Below are 6,224 nucleotides of genomic sequence, written 5' to 3'. Positions count from 1 at the left end.
ACTAGATGGGCCAGTACATGACACACAAGGAAATTATGTGTATGTTAAGTCTTTTACAGAAGAGACTCTGGAGCCTCAGTGGGAAGGAGTGTTACAGGTGCTTCTCACCACTAATACTGCAATCAAGATTAAGGAACAGAAGGATTGGTTTCATCATATGCAAGTAAAGAAGGCTCCAGAAGCTCCTTGGAAAGCAACACTGGGTGATAATGAAATGAATTTGAAATTTACTTGAGAAAGATTAATAGATTTTGGATAGTAATGTTGGCCTGGAGAATTGTATTTCTCATGATTATGGCCATAACTGTGACCAAAGTTAATGCAACACCACGTATATATAAAGTACAACTGGGAGATTTTTTTGCCATGGAAAAGCTTATGACGCTTAATCCTGTAGGATGTTATCCCAAATGATGAAGGTTACCAATGCAACTGCTGGGGAAGGGAGAAAGGTTTGGGGTTGTGAATAAGCATTTGTTCAGGTTTGATTTCATAAGTATCACCAGAATCCTATGAATGACTTTGAATTGATTCTGGATGTTGTGAGACCTGTTTGTCTACCTGTCCTGAGTTTAGACTTAAAACTGAAGATGTGCAGTTAAGGGGTGTAGATTAGATTTCAATATTACTCAGGATTGTGTTGAACCCCAAATAGATGAGACTGCAGAAAATCCACTGACCCAGAGACCGGAAGAAACCACAGTCACTCGAACCCAAACTACCTCAAGGAGAACAATTCAGCCAATAATTACCAAAATTGTACATTGTGCTATTAAGAGAGTAGGGATCCAAAGATGATTACTGAATCCAGAGCGGTCCCTGAAGTGAGTAGAAATGGAAATACAAGTAAATGCTTCTGCTATACAATAAGAATGTACCCCCATCCTTATCACTTCCTTTATGGATCGGACCACTTGGTTACAGAAACATGCTCCTGATATGCTCAGACAGAAAAGAGATCTTACTGGGATACTAGGGACAGGATTGGGAATCTTGAACACTATGGACTCAGAAGTGTTAATGAATAAATTGGCTGCAACTGGTAGTGACACAGTTAAATTACAACAATCTCTACAATCTTCTCTACTAGCATTAGGTACTAGAGAGTGGAAATTTTCCAAAATATTACCGGAGTGGGAAAGTATAGAAGAACAAGACCACAGACTAATGGTGAATGCAATGGGAGCGGCTAATGAAAACATGTCCTTAGCCCTTGGATGTGTACAAGCACAATTATGGATGCGATCTGTAAATGCCTCAATTATCAGGGAAGATGGTAAAGGCACATTCCCTGCGGAGATTCGCAAAATAATTTGGGATAATGCTTCTGATTTAGAAAAGGAGCTCCAGTCATGGTGAGTCCTAGTTAATTTCACTTATGATCCTGTAACAAATATGGTAACTGCCTTTGTTCTAAATATACATAATGCATCAGTGAATCTGACACATCCAAAAATTACCTTAAGATTGAGCCATGAAGAAACCATCTGATTCCCTTCCGAGCACAGGAAATGGGCACAGAAGGCCAAAGGGAAATTGCAGACTATTAATATAGAGTCTTGTACATTGAGGAAACAATTGGGGTTTATATGTGAAGGAAACATAAATAATGACCAAGATACCTGTCTGGATACAGAGAAAAGCATTTGCCACTTTGAAGTTCACTTGGCCAACCAGACAACCTTAGTTGTGCACAGAGGCCAGGATTGTGTGTGTCTCAAAACACCATGCTCCACAATTCGGGTAGACAAATTAGCTATAAATGAAACCTGTCCAATCTGTGTAGTTGCAACTTTGTTAGAATTGAAGGTTGTGACTTTTCTTATCAAGCACCTGTGATATCGCACCAATATATAAAAGCAAGTCTGACTTCAGTACAGGAAATATCGCCTGTACCTATCAGGATGAATTTGGCTTTAGTCAAGCAGCTATTGAAGCATGAGGACTTAAAGGAGATTCTCAAAGAAATTAAGAACAAAGGGAGAAAGACTCTGATCACACTACTCCAGGACACAAAAACCATAAGAAGAGCTTTCAAAAGATTGGAAGTAGACATCTCTTACCATTGGTGGGATGCACTCTTCGGATGGTCACCCTAAGGAACTGGAATACTCAACACATTGGTTCATCCAATTATTGTACTATTAATTTTAGTTGGTGATAGTATGATTATGTCTATTAAATTGTTCATTTGGAATTGGAGGTTATTGCAACGAGTAGCAATTCTAACTTCATTGACGAGAGCATTCAGTGTGGCTTTAAGAGACACCGTGCCTCAGTATGAGGATAAAGGACTTAGGTACTAGTAAAAGAACTTACTAATTTTATAGAAAAGGGGGGAATGAGCCATAATATTCATACTATTATTTTATAGTTTTGAGAATTGCATGTTTAGGGAATGAGTTATGGAATAGATAAGTTGAAAAACTTTGGAGCTAGAGGTTAGGAATCTAACCCTTAAACATATATATCCTAGCAGGGGGATTAGAAGTTGACAAAGTCTGGTCATATAATATGCAGAACCAGCAAAATATAGACATGGAAACAATAAGTGAAACTGATATACATTAGAAAATGCTTAGAGTTTGCCAAAAGAAACCCATCAGTTATAAATTTTGACACTGAAGGCACTAAATGAATAAAGGGATTAACAAGTCAGGTAGTCATGGTAAGGAGACAGAGGTAGAGAGTTTAGAGCGAGGTAGACAATCCTTACTTCATCTCTTACAACCCTTCAACTCAAATTGAAGACCACTGCCCCAAAAACCAAGGGGATACTACGCAGCTGCAATGAGTATGCAGCTAATTTTAATACTAAGTGGGGAAAGGGCGGTGATGGGTAATAAATGTGTATAGGTGTTTTTGAATATGCATAATTTTTGTGAATAAGTGAAGGACCAAAAACTGCCGAGGGCGCACACACCTTTTGGAGACATCCCGCGTGTGTGCTCAGCACTGAAATAAACATATCCTTTTGACTAAATTGGCTGAAAGGTATTTTCCTTGCTTTTCATGCATCACAATGAATATCTCCGACCAGCATCCACAGATGTTGTGCACTCTGATGATACCAGGCACCACCCCACCTCAAATTCAACTCGGAGGTTTGGCAGTCTGGGGAGTGCGAATTGAGGCAAATTTCTGATCGGGGTTATTGAGGTGAAGGGCAGGAATTATCCTATGATGCCTTTACGGTGGTTGACTGATGCCCCTGTTTGGCAGAACTAGTGGTCCATATGAAAAATTAAGTTGATAACTCTTTGTCAATTGGTTCAAATGCAGTGATGGAGAGCATGGGGGCATTGCAGCCTGGTATGCCTTTGCCCACCATGCTCCCTGCTGGATGGGACATTTTGGTCATTGACTTGAAGGACTGCTTTTTCACAATACCCTTGTGTCCTGAAGATAGGCCAAAATTTGTTTTTACGGTGCCTGAAGTGAACAATTCTGAGCCAGGGAAGAGATGTCAATGGAAAGTTTTGCCACAGAGTTGTCATTGTAGCCCGACACACTGCAGCAAGCTGCAGCAATTTCTTTCTACTCATCAGGTATACCAAGTAGATCCTTCCATTGATATCACTGTGTTTATCACCAATCTGGATTTACATCCTACAGGTATCACTGGCCAGCGGAATGACACATGGTCTGATCCTTTGCACGTTCTGGAGTGGGTTGTTATGCCACATCAGCTGCAAAAGACAGCAAGGTTGGTTTTGGAATTGTTTGCCTGACTGATAATCAAATGCTGTCTACGATGCGTGCACTTGATAGCAGTGGACCCCGCAAGGATTCTATTTCCTGTGGAGCAGGAGTTCCTTGAAGGAGGCTTTGTTAATAGTGTTCCTTGCAAAGTGCACTGCAAGATTATAAAGGACAGATTGTTTGTCATCTGCCCAGCCATAAGCTACTGCAAGTAGCAAAGACAGTTAAGTTTTCTTTGAGAACCAAAAGTAGTCGTGTGCCAGTGCAAGGTCTGCTGCTTTCACTGACAGGTCAGGCAAAATAGGGAAGGCAACTGTTACCTGGGAGGATGAGTCTGATTGGCAAATGCTGGAAGGCCATGTGCTGGAGTCAGTGAGTTAGGGGTCTCTCTGAATTCTTCAGAGAGAAGTCAGAGTGCAGGGATTGAATAAGTCTTAGAGTGAGTTCTGATGTCTTTAGTGAGTAAAAGGTCTGGATTCCACAGCAGTAGCTTCTGTTCTGCTGAAGGTTGCAAAAACACTGATATCTTCAGTAGAGGCCAGTTGTTGACAGGGCTTAGACATAATAGTGTTATAGTAAGAATATTGCTTGCATTTCTTAGATAGATTCTATGTGTAGTGTTATACATAACCTGGTGAACAAAGAAACTAGAATTCTAATAGGTTAAAGAGTAGTGGTCTGAGTTTGCATCTTAACTTGTTGGAAAACTGCTATATAGCAGTATGTATTGGGAGAGGTGCTGCTTTTACCCATTCTGGCTTCTTGCCATTTGCTTATTGCTACTGCTTTTGCCATTGCTTGCCATTGCTTTTGGTATTGCCTTTTGAGACTGATGTGCTTTGTAATAAGATGTGCTTTGTAATAAATAATCTTTTTAACTATTAGCTGTTTTGCTTATTTAGAAGATTACCCGACAAGTAAGAGCCTAAGAGCTCAGAGCAGGAGCCTATAGTGCTCTGGGAGTTAGGTGCCTGTAGAGCACCTGGGGGCCAGAAAGAACCTCCACATCTGGAATCCACATTTGGCATCAGTATGTTCAGGGGTGCCACTGCCTCCACTGGCCTTTTGGATGGTATGGGAATGGGTTTAGATCACTGTTCCATCCCTGCCCCTTAGGAACCTCACAGCCACTGCTGATCTCCAGCCACATCTCCACAAGACCATTCTGCAGGATGCCAAAACCTGCTTTTCTCAAGCCCCTCATTCCTTCTGCTGCTGCCCTTCCCTCTTTCAGTTCCCCAGCAGCCTTTCAGCCCAGAAGCTGCTGAGCTCTTGGGAAGCTCAGTGCTCCCCAGCTCCCACACCTCCATCATCTCAGGCTCACTGGCATCCAGGAAGTTCAGCAGAGCTCCCTGCCCTGCTGCTTCTGGAAGGTCTCTGCCAGCCCAGGTTTCTCCAGGGCCTCCATGCCATGGCCAGGAAGGGGAGTGGAGGCAGTGGGGGCAGATGCACACCCTTGCTTAGTATCCCATCATTTCTGGCACAGCTAAAGTGCCAAATCAGGACCTATTCAAACTCCAGTGAAAGAATCAGATCCCATCAGGGATACATTGGGCCCTTTCTCTTCAAGTCTGACATCAAGTACACGAGCCTTTGATTGGACATTCTCTTTACCAAAGCTGTCGTTCACCTGCCTCCTCCTGCACCCCATGGGAAACCCAAAACACCTGCAGGTGCTGGCCCTGCTGCAAAGGCAATCGTGTGGCTGGGCTCTGGGCTGCTCTCCCCATGGCCACCTCCCATCCCTTCCCTCTGGACAAAGCCATGCCAGGGCACACAGCTGCCCAGAAGCTGATGAAGTCTAGAAACAGCATCAGAGACAACTGTGCAGAAGGCCATGGCTGCACAACTCAGAAGCTGAGAGAGCCTGGAACTGACTTTGCAGGACTGCCTATTCCAGCAAACACCTTCTTCCTTCCCAAGCAGACAGAGTTGACTTAAAACACCACAAAGATATAGACACGGTTCACAGATACCCATAGGTTATTGAATGTAGGAGTATTGCTTGGCCAGATTGGACAACTTGAGCTGCTCTGACTTCTTCTTGGGGTTTTCCCAGCAATAAGGCAGAGCAGGAGCCACGACAGAGCCCAGAAACCATTGAAGGACCTCTCCTGAAATTGGTACATGCTGAGGATGTGAAGTCTGCACTACACCCCCATCTTCCTTGGCTCAGTTGCTTCCCTGGGCTCATACCACAGGAAAAGCTCTCAGATTCCTTCTTACTGATGCTTTAAATTTTAGCTTTCATATTTCCTAGATTCTGTGCTGACTTGGTGTGGGACTCCGAACTTCATATTAAGCGTCAATAGGTTCTCTTCACAGTGGAGTTTAGCCCAAAATTCTTTTTCCAGCTTGAAAATGCAGGACAACTGATATCCACAAAGCATAAACAATGGCAAAGTGAAGGGAGTGGACCCAGATGATGGAACTTTGTGACCTGAAGCTGTAACTGGACAATTAACCCCAATATGTTTATGGCCCAATACTTATAAAAGTGTAAAAACTTGTGATCAGGATCC

The sequence above is a fragment of the Erithacus rubecula genome (assembly GCF_903797595.1).
Source record: "Erithacus rubecula genome assembly, contig: scaffold_366_arrow_ctg1, whole genome shotgun sequence".
In the NCBI taxonomy this organism is placed as follows: Eukaryota; Metazoa; Chordata; class Aves; order Passeriformes; family Muscicapidae; genus Erithacus; species Erithacus rubecula.
The sequence above is the reverse complement of the archived record's forward strand: the minus strand, read 5'-3'. Positions refer to the sequence as shown.